Source organism: Peromyscus californicus, unplaced genomic scaffold (assembly GCF_007827085.1).
Source record: "Peromyscus californicus insignis strain IS unplaced genomic scaffold, ASM782708v3 Scaffold_16__1_contigs__length_79575227, whole genome shotgun sequence".
NCBI lineage: Eukaryota > Metazoa > Chordata > Mammalia > Rodentia > Cricetidae > Peromyscus > Peromyscus californicus.
The window spans coordinates 15,383,609-15,395,929 of NW_026294458.1; the positions used below are offsets into that span (position 1 = coordinate 15,383,609).

Sequence of the window (12,321 nt, forward strand, 5' to 3'; positions counted from 1 at the left end):
TATTTTTTAAGGGGCTCTGTTTTAAGCAGGGAAATTAGGATATGATATTGTCCGACCCCCAATATTTTCACTTAAAAAAAAAAAACCTTCGTGCAGGACTAGGGAGATGGTTTGGTGGGTGGAATACTTGTCTCCAAGATGAGGAGCGCTGAAGCCTGATCCCCAGGACCCACAAGAAAATGGCAGGTGTGGTGGTATGTGCTTGCAATCCCAGAGCTGAGGAGACAAAGACAGAAGGATCCTTGGAACTGACTGGACAGCCAGGCTAGCCTAATTGGTGAGCTCCAGGCCAATGAGAGATCCTCAAAGGAAGTAGACGATGTCCCTGAAGACGCCACCTGAGATTGTCCTCTGGCCTCCAAATGAATGTACATACACGTGCACACGCATCTACACACACATCTTCGTCATGCCATCTGTGGGGTTCTGAGAGGATTCCACAAGTTCTGCATGTTGCGCAAGGACAGACAGTGTGCAAGGAACATCTCTGGAAGCTGACACATGAGGATTGCCAGTTCAAGATTGGTCTGGACTAGCGTGAGTTAAATACCTGCCTGAGAAACTTAGTAAGATCTTGCCTTAAAGTAAACGTTGAAAACTGAGTTGAGCATACAGCTCAGTGGCAGGGAGCTTGCCTAGCGTGCATGAGGCCTTTGGCTCCATCGCCAAATCCACACAAAATAATAACATACAGCCTCTTCCATCAGTATTCTCCTGCCAGGTGTAAGCATTTGCCTGCCCCTGTCACCATAGATGAGTCCTGGTTCTGAACCACATGTAAATGGGACCGTGCACACACTTTTCAGTATTTGGCTTCTTCTATTTAACGTTGTGTCTGCAAGGCTCATGGGAGCTCTCGTGTATTGCAACGCTTTGTCCTTTGGATGGTGGGCGGTTCTCCATGGTAATAGTCCAGCACAATGTCTCTGGCCATTTTCTTCTTGATGGATGTTTGGGTTTGGGTTGATTCCAGTTTTTCACTAGTCCGCGTAAAGTTGTTATTTATTGCATGTTTTGAATGTATATTTCCAGGACTCCATAGGCCAACCTGTAACCCATGGGAAAGGGGACAGGCATACTGATCTGTCACCGGATAGATGCCTTTCAGACAGGTTTCCCAAGGCCTCTTAGAAGATCCCACAGGTGAAGTAACTAGAGTTAGTAGAGTAGACTGGAGGGCAGGTCTTTGTCCTGGCCCTCCCTTCACCCCTGTTTCACTTTCCTTACCCTAACCCTTGGGGTTATGTTCCTAAATAAAGCACTCGGAGAAATCAAGCCAACACAAAACCATTAGCCAAGAGCTGGGCTCTGTGCCAACAGGGATCCTGGCTGCAATCAGATGCCCAGAAACCGTGTTCAGCTTAGCAGAGGCCTAGAGCGAGGTGTGGGCGGGGAGAATGGGTGATTGATTCTGTTCCGCTGCAACCCAGAGCGGTGAAGGGGATTAGCAAGGGATAAAGCTGGAACTGTGTGCTGAGCTGGGTTGTGGCAGGCCAGGCCCAGGACTTTCGCCATTGTCGTGTAGAGGATGGAAACCCACGGATGGCCTCTGAACAGGAAACTGGCCACACACCAGAGCTTTGGTGACGCAATCTGGCCAGAAGAGCACTGGGAAGGAGCCGCCGACCTTAGACGGTAGCCACGGGACTAGAATAGGAAGGATGGGACGATGTGAAGAAGGCCCTTGGCAGAGAGAAGCAAAAGATGACCCTGTGGCTGAGATCCGGAAGGTTGAGTGGCCCAGGAAAGAGCATGAGGGAGAGAGGGTGGGTTACTTAACTGAAGGTTATTGGTTTGGGTTCTTATTTCCTGCTTTTTTTTTTTTTTAAGATGGGTGTACATAAGTGTAGCCTAGGCTGGCCCTATACTCATTTTCTAGCCAAGGATAACCTTGAACATCTGATCTACCTGCTTCTACCTCCTCCATCTCTAGTGCTAGGATAATGGGTGTGTGCCACCATGCCTGATTTCTGGGGTGCTGAGCACTGTCCGCGGGGCTTTGCACATGCTAGGCAAACACTCTCTCAACTGAGCGACACCCCCAGCTCCCTGATTTTTCTACTTTCAAGTCATTGTTATATTGTACTATATATATGTTGGAATTCTGCCCTTACTCCAGCTACATGACCGCACACGCGCAGTTCAGGAGTTAAGCAAAGAGTCTTGCGTCTCACATCATCAGTGTGCGCTGGCAACTACATGCGAGTGGTGTGGTCACGCAATCAGCATACGCGTGGTGTAGCTCCATAAGCCCACTTCACCAGGAGCCCTTAAAAAGCCAGACACAGACCCCACCCTCTCTCTCTGCTCTGCTCTCTCCCTATCCCCATCTTTCTCTCTGACCTCTACACGTGCTCTTTCCCAGGCCTGGTTCTTCCTCCACCCCCCTACCCCCCCCCCCCCGACCCTCACACCTCCACACCCCCCCACACCTCCCCACCCCACCCCCACCCCGTTTCTTCCTAATAAAGCGCTCTGCTACCAGGCCTTTTAGCGAGGTAACCAGTGCCATTTATCATCATTTCAATATATATATATATATATATATATATATATATATATATACACACACACACACACACACCACACATATATATTGTAATTGTATATGCATGTAGTCATTTCAACACAATGAATAACACTCTGAGCCAAGTGTGGTTTTGTAATTTTTATAATGGCCAATGCTATGCACGTTTTTTAGATGTGTTTACAACAATTCTAGGTTTCTGTTTTCCCCAGGCTAAGCCAATGTGGGTGGGGGCTCCTAGGATGGCAGCTGAGAGACAGACATCCCTGGGCTGGCAGCCACATTGGCCCCAACCAACTGCAGGTGATGGCGGGTTCCGTGTGTCCTGCTGGCATGGCTGGAGGAGGAGCCTCAGGAGGAGTCAGGCTCCCTTCCGGATTCCCTTCACAGTCACGGAGAGTGGCCTTCTGGCGAGGCTGCTGTGGAGGAGCTGCAGAACCTACGTGAGCAACAAAGCGGGTCCTCCCTCTTGCTGACACACGCGGTCCCACAGTCTAACCGTCTCTTGTGCCAGCGAGAACCATGCCGTTCCATACTTGCTCTCCGTGACTTGCCACCTCTGCCCAGCCGGGCAGGCTCTAGGACCCAGAAGAGCAAACAGGCGCAGCAGCTAGAGGACCCAAGTCGGGTCTCCCAGGTAGCAAGGACAGGAGCCAGGACCCCCACACCCCATCCTCTTGTATAACGGTGAGGTGTGTCCTTCTGTGCTGAGCCCAGCACTTTGGGGCCAGGACGCAGAAGGAAAGAGGAGGGCAGAGAAGAGTTTAGAACACAAGTCAGTGAATCTGGCACACTGCCTGTTCCTGTACTACTTATAAGCTAAGACTGTTTCGTGCATTTTTCTTTCTTTTTTTTTTTAATATTCATCTTTGTTTTATGTGTATTGGTGTTTTGCCTGCATGTATGTCTGTGTGAAGCCGCTGGATCCCCCTGGAACTTCAGTTATACACAGTTGTGAGTTCTGGGACTTGAACCCGGGTCCCCTGGAAGAGCAGTCAGTTGCTCTTAACCACTGAGCCATCTCGCCAGCCCCGTTTTGTGTACTTTTTAATGGCGGTAGAGAAAAAAGGAAAAGTTTGTGACACATGAAAATGATATGAGGTTCAAACAGGGCGCTCTGCCCTAACTCAAAGGACCCTTTCCCTTCCCTCCCCTCCCCTTTCCCTCCTCTCCCCTCCCCTTTCCCTCCTCTCCCCTCCCCTTTCCCTCCTCTCCCCTCCCCTTTCCCTCCTCTCCCCTCCCCTTCCTTCCCTTCTCCTCTCCTCCCCTCCCCTCCCCTCCCTTCCCTTCCCTTCCCTTCCTTTCCTTTCCTTTCCCTCCCCCTCCCCCTTCCCCCTCTCCCCTCTCCCACCCTCCCCTCCTCTTCCCTACTTGGGGGCCTAGAAGTCCAGAGAGGCGGAGCAGGTTACCACCCAGCCCCAGCAGAGGACCCTCCCAGGTACTCACCACGCTTTGCACCCAGTCTTGAGTGCTGCTGGCTGAGTCCATTGGGCTCCTTATCCTCAGCACCAACTGCAGCACCATCTTGGGAGTGTGAGCGGCTGAAACACAGTGTGAAAGCCCCGGTCTGCTTCTTCATCTATGCCTACCAGCCTCCCAAACACTTCCCTGCTGTTCACTGTCCCGGACACCTCTATGCTGTTCACCGTCCCAGACACCTCCCTGCAGGCTCCTTTCTGCTCTGAAGTCTCCGAGCAGGCCAACAGGCATGCGCACAGCAAGAGACGATGTGGCCCACCACATTCCCCTACCCTAGTCCTCACCATCAACAGCTCAGACTCTCCCCGTGGGACCTAAAAAGGGCTTGGAGGAGAGCAGTGGGCAGACAGGCGCCTGGGAGAAGCCAAGCTGAAAGGAATATGCAGACGCTTTGAGCGTGAAATGCATAGCTGCAAGAACTGCAGGATTAACAGGGACATATCCAGTCCACATCACCGCCACCATCAAAAGGACAGGCAAGGACAGGCTTGCCTCTGCCTGTTACAGCATCCATCCGTGCCATGGGTGGAGGGGAGCCTGCGTGCAGGTCACTGGGGTTGCAGAGGGCCCTGTGGTCTGAGCAGCAATCTGAGAGCGCATGGCAGAATTCATCACAGTAGCAGCTTCCTCTCTTGCAGTGGTAATCTGTCCCCGGGCAACAGAGAGGCTGGGGCTGGGAACAACTGCCTGAGGGAAAAGAGACATTAAAAAGACAGGGGTGTGGGGACAACTGATGCGCACATGCAAAAGAATGGGGTCCTGCCTCACGCCATATACAAAAAGGTAATTCAAGATGGCTCACAGACCTAAGACTGTGAAGCTTTGAAGGGAACGGATGTGAGAGGAAGATATCCATGCCGTCCTCACAAGTAAGTTTTGGTCACTCTTTTCCTCATCATTTCCCTAAGCTGCTGGACTCAGTGGCTTTCTGTTTAGTAACCCACAAATACACATCGTTTTTAAGAGGTGGAAAAAACAAAGCATGGGTGGGGAGGAGGGATGAGGAAAAGTTCCCGGAGAGTCTGGTTCACGAGAATGGGCCCCAGATATCTTAATGCTGTTTTCTCTTTCCTTCTCAGATGATTCCTGTTAGCTTAGCACCTGCCTAGGGCCTTGTTTAAGGATAAACTTGAGGCCTTCCAGCGTTGACAGGTTCAACAGAAGCAGGCGTTTGAAAGGATGCAAGGCCGGTTAAGGTGTTGTGAAAATAGGAGTCTGATGAAAGGAACGTGGTGGCCTAGGACATCTCAAGGTGAGGAGGGGCTGGGCTGGCAGCCTCTGAGCTTGCCTTGGCTTCCACCGCACAGTCAGCTCAGGGAGCAGATGAGCTGTTTCCACTCTTATGTCACCCCTCTTCCCAAGTACCTGGTCTGGCATCCAAGACCAAGAATCAGCTGGAGAGGGAAGATTGGCAGAAGCCATCCAAATTAGGCTTGGCCTTGTTTATGAATCTGAGGTCAATTCAATGTTACCAATGTTTACTTTAGTGGGATAGGACAGGATGAGATGGGATGGTACCAAACTGAATTAAATCAAATTAAATAGGCCTACATACCTTATCTATAACAAGAAGAAGTTGCTTTCAAGATTGTCTTAACTACATGTATGAATGAACTAGGTCACAGGATGACTCGTGGTTATAAATATGGACTGGGCCCAGAAAAACCTGAAAGTCCCTGGTCTAGCGAGAGGCTCTCATTCTATAGATGGAGGATGGGCATGTACCCAAGGCCATGCCTGCGGTGGCCCAAAGCTGGGAGAAGAGGCGCTGGCCTGACTTCCCCCTGCCTGGCTTCCCCACAGCCTTGCACCCACGAGTGTCACTAACACAGGTGCTTGTTGTGTGTGCCACCCAAGTCTGCTAGCCTCTGAACACCCTGCCTGCACCTGCTTTTTATGCGATGCCATCAGCTTGGGGCATCCGACCCTTCCCAATCCATTAGAAGGAAATATTCTTGCGTATCAAGCTCACACTCGAACCCAGCCTTCCTGCAGCAGTAGAGGAACATGCAGCCACAACATTTGCGGGAGAATAGATGGAACTGGAGAGTGCTAAGCTATGTGAAGAATCTCAGACTCAGAAAGACTGACACCATGTTTTTTCTCCTCTGTGCTGAACCTAGATTTTAGTGATTATGTATGTGCACTGGTGTGCGTGTGTGCTATCCTTGAAACCGAGAAAGGGTACCATGGGGGTGGAGGGGAGGAAAGAGAGAATAATGAATGGGAAGAAAAATACCTGTGACAAGAAAGCAGGGGACAGTGAGAAGAGGAAGGGACTCACAGGAGGGAGACCGGGAGCTGGGGGAGGGAAAGAGACGATCAACGGAAATGAAATGTGTTTGAAATTGTCATCACGAGACCTCTATACTTTATACACTAAAAAGACAAATGAACCCAGCCTCCCCGGGCTGCTAAAAAGCTAGATCATTACTGTGACGATGTTCAGGAGCTGGAAATGTTGCTCACTGGGGACATGGAAAGGTTGATTGGGCGTGAGACACATGTCTATAATCCTAGTACCCAGGAAGCTGAGGCCAGAAGAGCCTGAGTTTAAGACTAACTTGGACCACATGGGAATGAGAGAGAGAGAGAGAGAGAGAGAGAGAGAGAGAGAGAGAGAGAGAGAAGAGAGAGAGAGAGAGAGAGAGAGAGAGAGAGAGAGAGAGAGAGAGAGAGAGGGAGAGGGAGGGAGGGAGGGAGGGAGCACATGAGCACGTGGGAACGAGAGAGAGAGAGAGAGAGAGAGAGAGAGAGAGAGAGAGAGAGAGAGAGAGAGAGAGAGGGAGAGAGAGAGGGAGGGAGGGAGGGAGGGAGCACATGAGCACGTGGGTAGTCTAGAGAGATGTTTCAGTGGTTAAGAGCACTTATTGCTCTTCCAGAGGTCTTGAATTTGAATTTGGTTCCCAGCTCCCACATCAAGCAGCTCATAACTGACTGTAACTCCAAATCCAGGGGGATCTCATGCCTCTGTGGGCACCTGCACTCACTTACATGTATATCCCCACACATAGACATAAAGACATACACATAGATAAAAATAAAATCTTAAAGGAAGGAAGGGGGAAAAAGGAGAAAAAGAGTGAGTTTAAAAAAAAAAATCAAACATTGTGACTGGGTGGTGGTGGCTCATGCCTTTAATTCCAGCACTCAGAAGGCAGAGGCAGGCAGGTCTCGGTGAGTTCAAGCCTGGTCTATGTAGTGAGTTCTGGGACAGCCAGAGCTATATCGAGAGACCTTGTCTCAAAACAAGCATAGGTATCATCAGATACTGATGGCAAGTAATCCCAGCTACTTGGAGCCTGGGGAAAGAGGACCTCACCTTCAAGGGTTGCTTGGACTACAGACTGAGCTCAAGCCAGCTTGGGTAACTTAGTGAGACCCTGTCTGAAAATGAGAAGAACCCAGGGGCAGCTGGCTTGGCTCCCTCCAAAGCAAGGCTCTGTTTGGCAGTTTTCTATAGAAAGTGAGAGTGTTACAGGGTGTGGAAGGGAGTACTGAGCAGCACCACCCAGTCCTCCAGGGCCCCCCACGATCTGGCTCCAACCCCCAACTCAGGCCATGCTCATCAGAACTGAAGCCCCGCCCTCACTCAGAAATCCCCCCCCACTGCTGAGGATCGAACCCAGGGCCTTGTGCTAGGCAAGCGCTCTACCACTGAGCTAAATCCCCAACCCCATAGAAACGGTTTTTTTACAAGCCATCTAATAGCGTGACCCTTTGCATGCTGTTTGAAGTATGCTCAAGAAGGTCGCCTACCCACAACATCCACTTTACTTCCCAAAAAGTTCTAGGAAATATGCCTTTACTGAATTTCCTGCTGCATCTCCAGGTACATTTTAGTCAATGACTGACGGGCCAGGCTGCTGTTAATCCGGATCTGGGCTTGTCACACTTATTATCCCTCCTGATCCCTCACCCCCTCCACCAAAACTGTACACACCACAGCTGCCTCTGAAGACTCCATGTCTCCCCAACCCGACGTTAAGCTTGCCGCAGAGACATCATGTGGACACACAGAGAAGTTACATCTGGGATGGTCTGGCCAGTGACTGAATGTGGCATATCCGGGGATTGGCATATCTCACCAGAAACTAATGATAGTGATCGGCTGAGTGGATGAGAACAAATGCAGGGGCTCCTTGACCTCGGGAACAGGGCTCAGCTCAGCTCCTTACCTGTCTTTTGTTTTGGGATCACAGGGCCCAGCCACAGCAGGAGGAGAAAGACCAGCCACATGGCTTCAGGCTCAGCAGAAATGCCTCAGCGATCAAGAAGGCCCAGCTTCAACAGCCACCCACTTGAGAGAGCTCGCCAGGTGTCCGCACACAGAGGAGGAGCCAGGTGACACCTGGTAATTGGCAAAGAGGTGGCACCATGGCCAAGTGGCACAGGTATTCCAGCGGCTTAGCTTACCTAAACAGAGGTTATTTTTATATCTGTGACTCCAAGCTCAGGAAGAATCGGAAATGCCCAAGTGGCCGAGGTGCCATGGACCTCAGAGAGTGTCTGACCTTCCCATTTTACAGACAAGGACACTGAGGCCTGGGAAGACAAGGGACACTTGGGGTTCACACAGCTTAACATGAAGACTGAGGTGATAGAGCTGGTCCCCCAGCTCCCTGTCCAGCGCTATCTCAGTCAAAATGAGGGGAATAGTAAGAGCGGTCCTATCAACCACAGCCGTGAGTGGGCATCTCTGTTCCCTGGCAAAGTTGGCAGAGGCTTCAGCCTGGCAGAGCTCTTGCCGTTCTAACACAACCACGAAGGGCCGAGGGAAAGTCACTTCAAGGTTAAGGGATAAAGAGTTTTTCCCTTAGCTCATAGTTTAAAAATGCAAAGAATTGACTCTGTTGGACATTCGGAAAATGACTAACTAGATTTGCAACTGGTTATATCTTTGGCCCAAGAAGATTCCAACCAATCTCTGAATGCCACATTTAATCTCTGATCCACTTTAAGAGGGATGGTGGGTACCCACAACAGAAAACAGCCACTCCTAACCCAACCTGTTAGCTTCCGCTGGTGAGAAGACCCACCCTAAATCTGGGCCACATCTTCTGGTAGCAGCTCACATAAAAGGCCATGGAAGAAGGGTGCTTTTGCTTTTTTGTCTGCTTGCCCTCACTTCTGCTGGCAAGCTCATCTATCCTGCTGCTGGGGCGTTCCTTCGATGGTATCAGAGTCCACTTCTTTCTGGTTCCAACACAGAGTGAAGACCAGCTGAGGCATCCAGCCTCGTGGATGGAACAAACTACCATATTCCTGACCTTTCCATCAGGAGACAGTCCGTGTTGGACTAGCCAGACCACAGCCTGTGAGTCATTCTAATAAATCCCCTTTTAATATACACAAATTCTATCTGTTCTGTTTCCCTGGAGAGCCCTAGTACAGCACTCCCTTTCTCCTCTTTGTGTCTTTAACACCTTTATTGACGCTTTTTAAATTTTAATTTTAGTTATGGTTACTTTTTGTGTGCACACACACACACACACACACACACACACACACACGCACACGCACACGCACACGCACACGCACACGCACACGCCACACGCATGCACACACACACACACACACACACACACACACACACACACACACACAAGCATGCCACCCCGTGGTTCTGAGACTCGTTTCTCTCCTTCCACCATGGGATCTGAGGCTCAGACTCAGGTTGTCCGGCTTGCAGAGCAAGCTGTTTACCCTCCCAGGGTCCTCTCTGGACCCCCTCCTGTCCTCATTCGATTTTCACGTCCAGGGTGGTGGCAACAGCAATCAGGAGGCAGCCAACACAGGACCGAACACAGGGCAGCATTGTTGAGCCTGGCAGAGCAGAGGCGGAAGGGGCCTGGGTCCCAAGAAATCTCTGTGCAGCCGAGCCAGAGTTATCAACTGATGAGCCTCCCTTGGGGCTCTTGCGATGACAAGGAATCAAACTTCTATTTGTTTGGTGTCTGGTTGGGGTTCCTGCAATGTGCAGATGGAAACGTAGTGGTGTAGGGATAATTTTTAGAAGTGCTGAGGCCATGGGCTGGAGAGATGGCTCAGCGGTTAAGAGCATTGACTGTGCCTCCAGGGGTCCTGAGTTCAATTCCCAGCAACCCCATGGTGCATGGTGGCTCACAACCATCTATAATGGGATCTGATGCCCTCTTCTGGCCTGTAGATGTACATGCAGACAGAGCACTCATACATTAAAAAAAATACATAAATAAATAAATTTTATAAAGTGCTGAGGCCAGGATGGAAAACTGGCCAAGACTGCTATGATTTAGTGATATCTGTCCTCTAAAATAAATAAACAAAAATAAACAGAAGAGGTTTGTCTTCTCACGGCCTCAGAGGTCAGAAGTCACACACCAGGTGTCTGTGGGCCTCACCCCATTATTCTAGATTTATTTGTTTTTAGAAACAAATTCCTTGGGATTTTCTACATAATCATGTCAACTGCAAACAGAGATCCATCCCTTTCCCACCTTATTGGAGTGGATAGAACTTGTCTGACTGTCTTGAATTATAGTGTTGAGAGTGGACATCTGTCCCTTATTCCCAGTACTGGGGAGAAAGCATGCATATTAAGTGCAATGTCAGCCGCAGGCACAATACTCATGTTTCAGTGAGCTAGCTCAGCATGGAGAGGAATTCCTTGACACTAGTGTCCTCAGGGTCTTGGGTTGTGGAGATTTGCATGGAGGAAAATGTTTGCTTCTCCCAGAAGTCTGTGGGTGTCATCATGCTGACTTCAGTGTGGGGTTTTTCACACAGTAGAAGCAAAGACTTAGGGATTGCTATTTGTCTAGACAACTCGACTATCTCTTCACCCACCTGGCCGGGATGCCATCCTTGGAGGAGCTAAAGACCCCAGGGAGAGGAATAGAGAGAAAACAAGTGGAATATAACACCAGGAATACCAGCAGATGGCGCCAGCAGCCAGGCGAGGACAGTGTCTTCTCTAGGGGAGATGGCTGTAAGGGGACAGACAGCATTGGGCCACTTCAAACATTGCAGCGGTGTTAAGGAAGGTCCATACTGAGAAGAGTCCACTCGGGTAACCCCTCCAGATGTCACAGGGACCCTCGGGCCAGTGTATTTCCCGTGAAATGGGGGCAGGAAGGAAGTAGCATTTGACTTAATTGAAGGTAGAAGATGTTCAGAAGTTGGCAAAAACTATGATCATTGTTTTGGAGGAATTTGGCCCTTAAGAGGAAATAACTGGGAGGGAAATAGGCTTAAGAGAGACTGTAATTTTAAAATATTATTTATTTATTCAGTTTTTTTAATGTGTCTATATGACTGGTGCCTAAATGTATATGCACCCCATACATTGCAGGACCTGTGGAGACCAGGAGAGGGTGTTAGATCCCCCAGAACTGGAGTTAAGACTGCATTGGGCTCCTGAAGAAGCGTTTGGTTCCCAGCACCCACATTGGTGACTCAAAGCTGATTGTGAATTGCAGCTCCAGGGGACGCCATGCCTCTGGCCTCCTCGGTCAGCTCCCCAACCCCTACACACAATGCACACACACAATACACGCAGCATAAGTGAGGAGCCTTAGAGACAGTACTGTTTTGCCCTGAAACCTACCAGTCTGCGGAGAGGTCAATTAGCAGTAACCTAAATGGCATCTGTGTGCATCCTTTCCCAGCCCTGACAGCGAAATTGGGAGGCCCCATGAGATATGACTCGGGATAATGTAGGAAGGGGTAGATGGGAAAGAGGGGCAGGGACTGATGGGGTGGTGGGCAAGGAGCTGGACTGCAGGGCAGCAAGGGCTGAGGAGAAAGATGTGTAAGAGGAGCGAGCTGCCTTCGAGCCAGGTGATGGTGGCACACTCCTTTAATCCCAGCATTTGGGATGCCGAGGCAGGTGGGTTTCAATGAGTTCGAGACCAGCCTGGTCTACAGAGTTCCAGGACAGCCAGGGCTACACAGAGAAACCGTGTCTCAAAAAACAAAAAGTGGCCACCATCACCGCCTTGGACTCCCAGGAGGACTGGGCCCTGGCCACGGCAGATGAAGGAGGCTGGCGGGCGTGTGGGAAACGCTGCAGCGGAGCAACAGTGCCGGCCCCCCACCCCTGGCCCCCATCCCCCCACGCCCCGTTGCACGGAGGACTCCAGAGTGAGAGACAAAGCTTTATTAACAAGCCCGGACCCCACGGTGGGAGCAGAGAACCGTCTCCCACGAGTTGTCCTCTGAGCTGCACGTTCCCCAACCCCAAAAACGAAAAGAAAAATTAAAAATGAAAACCAAGCTGGCGGTTGGAAGTGGCAGGCTTTCGTTTTTTTTAACGACACAGCTGACCCTCTGCA

General features: G+C 50.4%; 2 long non-coding RNA genes across 3 annotated transcripts in view; one reads left to right on the forward strand and one right to left on the reverse strand.

Annotated features, from left to right (window-relative positions):
• LOC128111940 (uncharacterized) overlaps positions 1 to 9,376 on the forward strand; it is a 29,338-nt gene extending 19,962 nt beyond the window's left edge. For both annotated transcript variants that reach the window (XR_008218784.1, XR_008218783.1), the window contains 2 exons: positions 5,086 to 5,258; positions 8,209 to 9,376. This is a non-coding gene — a long non-coding RNA (uncharacterized LOC128111940). The remainder of the gene's footprint in view (positions 1 to 5,085; positions 5,259 to 8,208) is intronic.
• Positions 2,656 to 5,092, reverse strand: LOC128111941 (uncharacterized). Its single transcript, XR_008218785.1, has 2 exons — positions 3,974 to 5,092; positions 2,656 to 2,966 (listed from the first exon to the last, which is right to left on the reverse strand). It is a non-coding gene; the product is annotated as an uncharacterized LOC128111941 (long non-coding RNA).
• Positions 9,377 to 12,321: the final 2,945 nt, after the last annotated feature.